Below are 11,639 nucleotides of genomic sequence, written 5' to 3'. Positions count from 1 at the left end.
TAGCCTTGCCAGCTCTGGGTCAGGAAACACCTGGAGACTTCGGGGGTGGAGCCAGGAGTGGGTGGGATTTGGGGCAGGGAAGGACCTCAGTGGAGTATAACCCTATGGGAGTCCACCTTCCAAAGCAGCCATTTCCTCCAGGGGAACTGGAGATGAGCCTCCTTCACACTTCTGAAGCCCCTTCTGCTCCAAAAGGGTCTTTTCTGCTGTGGCTCCTTGTTACAGGAAGGCGGATTACACTTTAGGCACCAGACAGTGCCACACTGATCTCGCCAGCCTCTGTGAGCTGTTAAATTGGAGGCGAGGGATTCCAAGAGATCCCCAGGTCCCACCTGGAGGCTGACACCCCACCTTGAAAGACTAATGGCCTGATTTGGTACAAGGCAGCTTTATGTGTTCGATTGTTCATTATTATGGGGGATGCTTGGCTCCGCCACGTGTCCCGAGCCAAGAAAGCTGCTTTATCAAGCCGGCGTTCGCCCAGAGGAGGGTCACGGCCTTACGAGCGGCTGGTAAATTTCCTTTCGGCCTCCAGACGAAGGGAAATATTTGCCAACGCCACAAAGGAAGCGGAGCGGATTGCCTCTCTTTCGGCTTGCTAAATAAAGACCCCGGTAAATATTTTCGCCTCTCCTCAAAGTGCCCTGTGGAAAAGGCGCAGGGTGGGTTCCAAATTCCCCGTCCTTTGCCTCTTGCTAACGGGGGTGGAATGTGCGGCGGGGCCGAACATCAGCGAATGACCCCACTCTGGTTGGTTGGCCAAATCTTCGGTTCCGACAGGAGGAATTTCACTCGGAGCCTAAGGGGACTGGGAAGGGGATGTTTGCTGCTTGATATATTCCTGTGGGTTGCCCTGTTTTTGATCCGAAGCAGCGGACCCAAAAAGTGGCGCCTTTAAAAACAACGGAAGTCGATCGTAAATTTCTATTTCCATTTATTTAACATCTTTATTGTGCGGAAAATGCTTCCCGTGCGAACGAATACAAACAATTCCACTTCCGCTGCTTTATCATATCGATCTCTGGAATCTGCTAACCGTTTTCGTTATGCTGTATGTCAATTTACGCTCACTCTTTCCGTATATGTATGAGCTGATTATTTCAGGTTTGTGACCTGGTATCTGGAGAAGCGTGCGTGCACACAAATGCTCATCCCTTGAATAAAATCTGGTTGGATTTAGAGGTGACTCAGAATTTGTTCTGCTGCTTGATATAACCTGGAAAGAAAGCTCCGTTTCTCTGCAAAACTGAGCAGGAAAAGAGAACCCTGGTATGATTGTTCTTGCGTCAGCTCCTGCGCCTGGTAGAGCTGTTGTCCTGATATTGTTTTTTTGGGATACTTCTTTGGGGGATCCTTTTGCATCCCCCCCCACAAAAAAACCCCCACAAACCTTTCCCAGGGTAGCTTACAAGAACGGTGAAATTGTTTGGTCGGGGATTATTGTGTGTGCATTTTTGTGATTCCCCCGCCTCCTTCCTCAACCATCAAGAGTAGCAAAGAGCCTTCTAAATCTAAACTAGTGAATAAAGCAGGGGTAGTCAAACTGCGGCCCTCCAGATGTCCATGGACTACAATTCCCAGAAGTCCATGGACTACAATTCCTGGGAATTGTAGTCCATGGACATCTGGAGGGCCGCAGTTTGACTACCCCTGGAATAAAGCCATTTCCAGTGTCTGTTTGGAACATGAAAGAAAATGAAGGCAGCGTCAAGGCGGATTTGAGGTGAAAGCGACAGGCCTGGCTGGAATCTCCAAATCAAAGTCTTAAGCAGCCAGCCTGGGGTAGTAGTTACAGGAGCAGCTGTAATCTTAAGCATTAAAGTTACCAACCTCCAGATGGGGCCTCCAAGAATCACAACTGACCTCCAGATTACAGAGATCAGTTCCCCTGGAGAAAACGGCTGCTTTGAAGGGTGGGCGCCATCACATTATACTCCACCAAGGTCTCTCCCTGCCCCAAATACTAACCACTCCCAGCCCCCCCCATAAGTCTCCAGGTATTTCCTAACCCAGAGCCAGCATAGCTACTGTCTACGGTTGCCAGGTTCCCCCTGCCACTGGCACGGGATAGGGGGGTAGGGGGGTCAGATCCAGGTTGGGAAACTCCTGAAGATTTGGGGATGGAGCCTGGGGAGAATGGGGATCTTGGGGGGGGAGGAGTACGATGCCATGGAGTCCACCTTCCAAAATATTTGTTTTTTCCCCCCAGGGGAACTGATCTCTGTAGTCTGGCAATGAGCTATAATTCCGGGGGATCCCCAGGTCCCACCTGGAGGCTGGCATCCCTACCATGATATGAGGTTCAACTGGCTGGATTCCACCATCTTGAAGCAGTTTTTCCGAGGATGCCCTTGAGAGGAAAAAAGATTCTCCTCTGCAGAAAAGACGGAGAGCGGGGGCAGAGGATTCCTCACCTCGCCCCCACCTGTCTAGCAAAACCGCAGCCTGTGGGAGAATGACAAAACAGTGTCTGTTGAACTGGGACAGAGAGAGGCCTTAGGATTCTCTGCACTAGTCCCACACTGTTGACTCAGGCGCTTTCCCTCACTTGAGAGGTTTTCTCTGCAACAGAAGAGCTTTTGCTCTGGAGGTTTTACTGTGTTGAGGGGGTGGGGACGGGACATCCCTTTAAGGTGCTGGCTTTAAGCCTGCTCCTTCTGTGGGATTCCCGAAATAAAAAAGCCACCTGCCCAGCCAGGAAAAAAGGACACCTGCATTAAATCCTTCTTTGCATTATAGAAGAGGATCTCACCACCATCGAAAACTGAATGAAAGCATTTGGTGGGGTGGGGGTGGGTGAATCATCAAATCATAGAGTTGGAAGGGACCTCATGGGTCATCTAGTCCAGCCCCCTACACTATGCAGGTCACTCACAACTGTATTGCTCATCCACTGTAACCTGCCACCCCCTTGAACCTTCACAGAATCAGCCTCTCTGTCAGATGGCTATCCAGCCTCTGCTTAAAAATTTCCAAAGATGGAGAACCCACTACCTCCCTAGGAAGCCTGTTCCACTGAGGAACTGCTCTGTCAGGAACTTATTCCGGATGTTTAAATGGAATTTCTTTTGGATTAATTTCATCCCATTGGCTCTAGTCCGTCCCTCCGGGGCACGAGAGAACAACTCTGCTCCACCCTCTGTATGGCAGCCTTTTAAATACTCCCCTCTCCCCTCTCAGTTGTATCCTCTCCAGGCTAAACAGGCCTGGGTTGGTTGCATGACAGATGGCCTTTGATTGTGCCAAGGTTATTCAAGGCAAATCTCAAGAGACTGGACCACAGTTTCACAGAGGCTTTGGCAGATGTCAGAGCATGTCTGAATTCCATGTATGTGATAGTGAGCAAAGGAAATCTACTGCAAAGGGGGACCGTATAGCCTTCAAGTGGAAATGTTGCAGGGGAGGAATGTGCACAAGTAAGGAGAAGTGCTCTGGGAAGAGGCAGTTCTCAGGAGATTGCTCAGACAGCAAACTTTACAAAAGTACCATCTTGAAAGAGAAGTCAAAAGAATTGCTGTGAGAACTTAGCCAGTCAAGAAGATGCTTGGGTCGGAACTCCCTGAAGTTTTGTGGAAGCCTGCAGCATGTTGAGATTGTGGCAATAGGTTTGCCCATCTCCAGGTGTAAATGGAAAAGGAAGGCAGGCTGATCTGCGAAGCAAAGACCGAAGAAATGATAAGAATAAAGTTATTTTAATGGACAACATGTCACTTCTCAGATTCTTCCATGGGTCAAGCCAAAGGAACGAAAGAACTCCCACCTCTAGGTCTTATCCAAATTCTTGCTCTGAGCAAGAATTGAGCCGTTGACCATTGTATATTATAAGGTGAAGTTGATTCTGAAGTTGGAGAATATTGTTGATAGTAAATCGTTCATTGGATTTGGGTAAGACATAGAGGTGGAAGTTCTTTTGTAGTTACATGATTGGCCAATTTGAATGTGGGACTGTGTTAAGAAGGGTTGGTTCTTATATGCCGTTTTTCTCTGCCCGAAGGAGTCTCAAAGCAGCTTACTGTCGTCTTCCCTTTCCTCTCTCCACAACAGATACCCTGTGAGGTGGGTAAGGCTGAGAGAGCCCTGATATTACTGAAGAAGAAGAGTTGGTTCTTATATGCCGCTTTTCTCTACCCAAAGGAGTCTCAAGCAGCTTACATTCACCTTCCCTTTCCTCTCCCCACAACAGACGCCCTGTGAGGTGGGTGAGGCTGGGAGAGCTCTGATATTACTGCTCAGTCAGAACAGCTTTATCAGTGTTGTGGCGAGCCCAAGGTCACCCAGCTGGCTGCATGTGGAGGAGAAGCGGGGAATCAAACCCAGCTCACCAGATTAGAAGTCTGCACTCCTAACCACTTCTCCAAGCAATATTGAATGTTTGATATATGTATTATTTAGTCATATAGAATAGGGACAAGCCACAGAGGAAAGGTCTTGAAAGCGGGAGATCAATATCCAGATCCTGTTTTGGCTTGACCCATGAAAGAATTTGAGATGTGACACATTATCCATTAAAATAACATTATTCTTATGCCATTGGGTTGGCCATTTCTTTGGTCTTCACCTCCAGGTGCAGCCTGGACTTCTTCCAGATGTACAGCTCCAGACTCCAGAGATAAGGTCCCCTGGAGGAAACGGTGGTAGAGAAGCTTTTGATCTTGGCTTTCACGTATGCCACCTTGTGTCCCATGGAGGAAAGGCAGGCTACAATACAGAGAACTATATGGGGGTTTAAAGCTATTAAAAACACAATCACTCTTAAATGGTAGTTGTAGTGTTTGTGGGTAGGTGTTCACACATTATTTTCAGACAGTCACTGCTCAACCAACATGTTTACTTAACCCACAGGAAAAGAAGGCTAGGCTGAAAAACCAGACAACAGAGCGACGCTATTTTCTTGGGATATACAGGACATGCATGTGGAAATGTAAATCTTGACTAACATTAATTGTATTTGTTAACTATCACAGTTGAAATAGCGATAGGTAACCCGTTCTGCAGGGCCTGTAAGGCAGAACTGTTCCACCAGGTTGGGGCCTAAATACAACATCAAGGGGGAGTTTAAGGGGTGCACAATGTTGAAATTGTTGAAATAAATCCGAGGAGTGTGTTTACATTGCAGTTTTATTACCTGTGATAACATGGGGTATGTACTTCTAGGTAAGGAAGGAAGGACGGACGGACGGACGGAAGGAAGGAAGGAAGGAAGGAAGGAAGGAAGGAAGGAAGGAAGGAAGGAAGGAAGGAAGGAAGGAAGGAAGGAAGGAAGACTTCTCAAGCACCACGCTGCACATTATTTATTCCCTGTTTCAATATTTGAGGTAAAAGCGTCATTTTAAAAGAATCATAAATACTCGTTCCCTTCACACCCAGAAAGTCCATTGGCAGCCTGGGTAAAAGGCAGGAGAGTCCTGGGTGCGAGGTGACGGTGGTGAACCCTCTTTGCCAGGGCCACAGTTGAACAGCACGATGACCATGATTGACACCGGAGGAGAGTCATCCGCTCTGGGCCGCTGGTGGGGAAGGAAGAAGGGTGGATATCCCCCGGCAGTGTGCCTGCAGAAAGAAGGGGGAATTTCTCACTTTGTGAAGGAAGGCAGGTGGCTTGCTGGAGCCCAGGTAAGACACAGGCGGCTGAAGCCACACTGCCACCCAGTGGCAGCCAGGAGAACAACCAACTCTGTGGGAAGGTGCTGGCAGGAAGAACAGGATCTGAATGGGGGGGGGGGGCAGGGTTGATCAGGTTTAGGGAGCCCTGTGGGAGTCTGACCATGAGAAAGCCCCTCTAGAGAGGGAGATCCGAGGAATGGCTCCCAAGGGGCAATTGTTCTTAGTAGTTGTAGTTGGAGAGGGAAGGGACGGGGGTGGGACTGGGTTGGGAGGGACTGGGGTAGAATGGTTTGGGACAGGGCAGGTTTAATTTTGCAGCTAGGTAGTCCGGGGCTAGATTAGGAATTAGGCTGATCAGATCCCTTTGGTGGGAACCTGCCAGGGAAGGGGGGAATTAGTGGAGGGGCCCAAGCTGGCCCAGGAAGGTTTCGCAATGGAAGAGGTTTGACAAGAGAAAAGCAGAGAGCCATGAAGGTCCACGGAGGCCCCGGTCATGGGGATTTCACAGACATGGGTCTGGACACGCTCACTGGCCTTCTAACCTCCGTCCCATCCCAAGACATGTGAAGGTGGAGGCTAGGGTGGAGCCAACACTGGTCTTGTGCAATGCCAGGTCAATCAACAAGTCCTCCACCCTGCAAGACTACTTTGCAGGGCAGAAAGTAGACCTGGCATTCATCAACGAAACCTAGGCGCAAGAATGCAACACTGGTGCTCTGGAAGATCTTGCTCCATCTCGGTTTTCAGTACTCCACCTGTTATGCCTGTGGGCATTTGGCCACTGATGCAAATGAGGGCTTCTGCCAGCCAAGGAACTAACCAATCAAAGGAACCCTGTTAAGGTCCAACCAGATCGCTCTGCTTAGAGCCAATACGATTGCTCTGCTTAGGGCCAATCAGAGGCAGCAGCAGGCTGCCTGAAAAGTATAAAAGCGCATGAGTTCGCCTATTTTTCTCTGTTCAGTATCTGGAGTTTGTTGCTGGAGTTGCTAAATAAAAAGAGCTGTTCTGAAGAATTGGAGTCTGTGTTCACTGAACCTGCAGACTTAATGCCACCATTCCTGGCTCCATGGTAGCGGGGAGGGGTGGCGATCATTATCTAGGAGGCTTTCTCCTACAGGGCTCTCCCAGCACCATCGATCTTGGGAGTGGAGTTTGTCAGCACTAGGCGCATTTTAACCCACCCGTGCAGACTTATGGATCGGATTGGATTCCTGAATGCTCTGCGGGACCCAAGACCTTGCGGTGATTTGCTGGCGGCACTGGTGGAAGATGGCAGTCCCACCTGTCGGCTGCTGTTGATGAGATCGCTCCTGAGACGTCCTCTTCACCCTCACCTCAGACTGGCTCTGTGGTATACGGCGGAGCTGCAGGAGAGGAAGAGGGAAGTGAGATGGCTAGAGAGAGTGTGGAGGAAGACTTGCTATGGTCCTCACAGGAACATTGTGGAGGGCCCATATCTAGCCTGTGCTGAGGCAGCTGCATTGGTTGCTGTTTGTTGTCCAGATCAGGTTCAAGGTTTTGATATTAACCTTTAAGGTCATCCACGGTCTGGGCCCTGCGTATCTGCAGGACCGCCCATCTCCTTCTGCCCCCTGCAGAGTGCTCCGATCTATGGGTGCTAATCTGTTGGAGGTCCTTGGCCCGAGGGAGGTTTGTCTGTCCTTGACCAGGGCCAGGGCCATTTCGGTCCTGGCCCTGACCTGGTGGAATGAGCTTCCAAGTGAGCTGAGGGCCCTAACAAAGCTTTCACAGATCCACAGGGCCTGTAAAATGGAGCTCTTCTGCCAGGTCCTTGGTTGAGGCCAGGGCAAGTTAGATCTGGGCCCCTCTGTGAAGCCAGGTCATCAGGCTCCCAGTACACCCTTAGGCACCAGTTTAAGGCCTTTGGAGTGGGGGAAGGGTTACTGTCGCCACCATGAGTGGGTTAAATGGTTTATTTTAAGGGGATTTTATTGTGGGTTTTATCTGGATTGTTACCCATCACGAGCCACTGCATGGAAGTGGTGAGCTATAAACAATATGAATAAATAATAAATAAATGAATCACTTCTGGTGTCTGAAAACCCACAGATTTAACAACCGCTTTTGAAAATGGACCCTTTTGGCAAGAACTGGAGAGTGCCTGGATGCGCTCGATGCTCAACTGATTAATTTAGGAATGGAAAAGTTCCTCCGTAGAGCCAATCCGATTGCCTGCTTCAGACCCAGGAGGAGAGGAGGAAATGGGAAGCAAGAGAAACAGTAGAAGACGGTTGAGCATCCCATTGAAGCCTTTTATGGGCTGAAATATGTCTGTTTACCTTGGTATGGGGGAAGGAACAGACGCTGGGACAGACTTCATGGATTAGGGTTGCCAGGGCCCCATGGCCACTGGCTGAAGATGAGGTGCTAGATCCAAATTGGGAAACTCCCAGAGATTTGGGGATGGAGCCTGGGAAGGACAGGGACCTTAGTGCAATGCAATGCCCTAAGGTCTGTAATTCCGTGGGATCTTCAGGTCCTACCTGGAGTATTTTTAAATCCTGGTTTTGGGCGGGTAAATTGAGGATCTCAGCACTGACTTTGACAACTGGGGTGCCTCCGTGAAAAGACAAAACCTATGGTTTGTTTGATCCTGAGAAGTTAATTACCAAATAGAGTTGATTAGGTTTTTATGGTCCATATCCTAATAGGATTACTATGTTAGATTATTTTCAGAGGATTGTATGAGATGTATTAGAAATAAGGTACATTGGAATGTTGATATACATAATTATTTCTGGTTACCAAGAATATGGAGACATTGTTTATATACGTTTTATTTAAGGAAGAGAGCTACTGAGGAAAGTGGTTGAAAACAGGTGTCCATGCAGACCTTGTTCTCATTCTTTGGCTCTTGTGGATTAACAATAAAGAAGAATTGTGTTAGATTTATAGCCGTTTACCGGTTTGGTGGCCTTTGTGACTGACAGGTCTTCGTCATTTACTGGCATCCAAACCTGGATAAATGTGAAGTTTGTATCACACGTTCGTAACTGGTAACTTGCATAACTGTAAATCAACTTTTTGTCACCTGTGCATCTGCTGAGCGTAGCTGATAGTTGGGGGGGCTCCATCTGGTGGTGTTTCATTGGCCTCGACCAAAATCTTGGTGGAAGAGCTCTATTGTGCAGGCCCCACAGAATTGTTTTAGCTCTGGCAGGGCCCTGATCTCTTCTGCAAGCTCATTCCACCAAGCGGGGGCCTGGACGGAAAAAGCCCTGGCCCTGGTTGAGGCCAGATGAGCTTCCTTGGGATCCAGGGATCACCGGCTTGTTGGTGTTTATAGAATGAAGTGCTCTCTGAGGGGCGTAGGCCAAGAAGCGCTCCCTCAGGTACTTGGGATCCAGACCTCGAAGGTGATTACCGGAACCTTAAACCTGATCTGGTATTCAACTGGTAAACTGTGCAGCTGTTGGAGCATGGGACAGATGTGGGCCGCCCAAGATGTTCCCGTGAGAACCCTGGCTGCTGTGTTCTGCACCAGTTGTGGCTTCTGGATCAGAGAGAAGAGTAGGCCCGCATAGAGCAAGTAGCAGAAATCCAGTCTAGAGGTGACTATCGCATGGATCACTGTGGTTAGGTATTCTGGGGTCAGGTAGGGAGCTAGTAGCTTAGCTTGGTGCAAGTAGAAGTATGCCAACCATGCTACTCTTGTGATCTTCCATGGAGAGGGAGGTATCAAAGATCACACCCAGGTTCTTGGTTGAGCTTGCTACTAGTAGCTGCCCCTCTTCCAGGTAGGGCAATCAGGCTTCCTCACCAGGATCCTTCCTACCTCTGTCTTTGAAGGATTGTTACTGTTCCCAGACATCTGGCTAATGAGTCTGGGGGTGAATTCGGGTGGCCATCCATCAGGAGGAAGAGCTGGGTGTCCACCGTGGCCACCTGGAGAGCTAGGCTTGATTTCCTGCTTCTCCGCATGCATCCAGCTGGGTGACCTTGGGCCACTCACAGCCATGATAGTGCTGTTCTCAGAGAGCATTGATATCAGGGCTCTCACATCCCCACCTACCTCACAGGGTGCCTGTTATGGGAGAGGAAATTGACTGCAAGCTGCTTTGAGAGTCCTTCTGGTACAGAAAAGCAGAGCATAAAACAACTCTTATTTTTATATTTTAAAAAGTGTATATGCCATGTATAGATTCTACGTGCATTCATTGCAACTTGTGATCAGGATATGAGTTTAAAATGAGAGAAGAATTGCACAGATTGTCCTGAGTTTCTTGGGATAAGAGCAAGATAAAAAAGGGACTAAATATTGGGTTCATCTTCTGTCTCCCTCCCCAATAATTTTCCTGGCTTCCACTTCCAGCATGTGAAACGGAGAGGGGAATAGGGGAATTCAACCTTGCCCACTGAAAAGGCCTGAGGAGGCTGTGTTGCTTTGCTCTTTACCTGGATATAATTAATGCTGCTTTTTTCTTATGGTCAGTCAAACAAGGAGGCAAAAAAAAAAAAGCCTCTGGACAAAATACAATCCATCCAATGCCTGAGTTAATGGAAAGCATTTCACCAAGCATGTGAAGTTCTTCAATGCACACATCAGATAAACCACCGTGGGGAGGTGACAGCAGAATCAGGGGGGCACCACAAAAAAGGCCGTGACAACGATCACAGCCCACTTCACTTCCAAGGGAACATAGAGCAAGATCACCATCTCTTGATTCCAACCACTGGCCAGGATCAAGGTACACCATCTGTGGACTATTTAGAGAAGCTATTCTCAAGGTTTTTTCTTGGCTATGGCCCTCCCAGGTTCCAGGCTGCCAGCAGTAGGCTGGCCGATTGCAGAGGGATCTAGGCTAAAAAAGGCCTAAGCTAAGAGTGAGATAACTTTACTTGAGGTACCTTGTCTTATCTATACACGAGACAGGTTTCTAGAACATTTGATCAAGAGGAACATGTGTGTTTGTCCCCCCCCTGAATGCATTCATTGAAGCACACACAAAAGATTACATTTCCTTTTCTTTCCCTTGACAAAGGTCGAACTTTCTAGCAATTAATGATGTCTAGCTGTTAATGATGACATAAAGAGTATTTCATTGGTTCAGTTACCAGGGCTTCCTTTGGGCACCTTCTCACAGTTTGTTTGTGGCCCCCTTCAAATGTGCCAGCCTGCCTCTCCCAGAGGTGGGGGATATGGCCGCTGTTGAGAATGGCCGGTTTTGAGCATGAAGCTCCAGAAGAGCACTGCTTAATTTTAAGTCAGGAACTAATCTACATTAGGATCTCTTTGCACTTATCGCTAGTTAGTGTTTCTTCTTCGTATGAGTTTATCCTGATGAGTCCAGATCTCAGCCAATACAGCACTTCACTGTCCAAAGATTCCTGTTCATACAAATGTCCAAGCACTACGGTCATATCCCTGGCAAAAAAACCTACAAGTAGGGGTGATTGAAGCCACGCAAAATGCATCCAAAGCGCCCTGCATCCAGCATTCAGTTTTGAAACACGGGTGTTCGAGTGCCTCTGGAAGGCCGTAAGTATGGGTTTTCAAGGTGCCCTAGAACTCAAAGCTTTGTTCCGCTGCTTCAGACGAACTTGGCGACCCGCCTGAATCGATTTTCAGGGGTGAGGGAAGTTAGCATGAAACCCTGTTCCCTGTCAGGCTAGCTTTCTACATGCAAGGAGCCCCACTGCTGTCACATTATATTTAACAATAAACAATAATAATAATAAATGGATTGGCTCCCCCGCAAGCGGGCCCGGGGCGGCGTACAGTGCACTCAACACTACCTCAATTAACAAAAACACCTTCCCTGCACGTAGCAAACGAGCAAGAACCGCGAGCCCCCGAGCTCGCTTTCTCCACGCGGGGACATCCCCACCGCTTTCCCCGGGGGAGCCTTTTCCCTGCAGAGACACCCCGCGGCCGATAGAGGGCAGGCCACCCTCTACCGCCTCTCTCCCTCGCTAGCTGCCTGGCAACGCCATCGCCCCGCCTCCTCATTGGCCCCGGCCGGCGGCCTCCTTTTCCATTGGCGGGAGGCCCGCCCGAGCGGCGCGTGCCG

General features: G+C 48.9%; 1 long non-coding RNA gene across 1 annotated transcript; it reads right to left on the bottom strand.

Moving 5' to 3' along the window:
• Window positions 1–5,388: 5,388 nt before the first annotated feature.
• LOC143836727 (uncharacterized) lies at window positions 5,389–11,513 on the bottom strand. Its single transcript, XR_013230689.1, has 3 exons — window positions 11,365–11,513; window positions 6,890–6,971; window positions 5,389–5,550 (listed from the first exon to the last, which is right to left on the bottom strand). It is a non-coding gene; the product is annotated as an uncharacterized LOC143836727 (long non-coding RNA).
• Between the last annotated feature and the right edge of the window lie 126 nt (window positions 11,514–11,639).

The sequence above is a fragment of the Paroedura picta genome, chromosome 4, assembly GCF_049243985.1.
Source record: "Paroedura picta isolate Pp20150507F chromosome 4, Ppicta_v3.0, whole genome shotgun sequence".
Taxonomy (NCBI): Eukaryota; Metazoa; Chordata; class Lepidosauria; order Squamata; family Gekkonidae; genus Paroedura; species Paroedura picta.
Note: the sequence above shows the minus strand (reverse complement) of the source record. Positions and strands in the feature narration are given on the sequence as shown.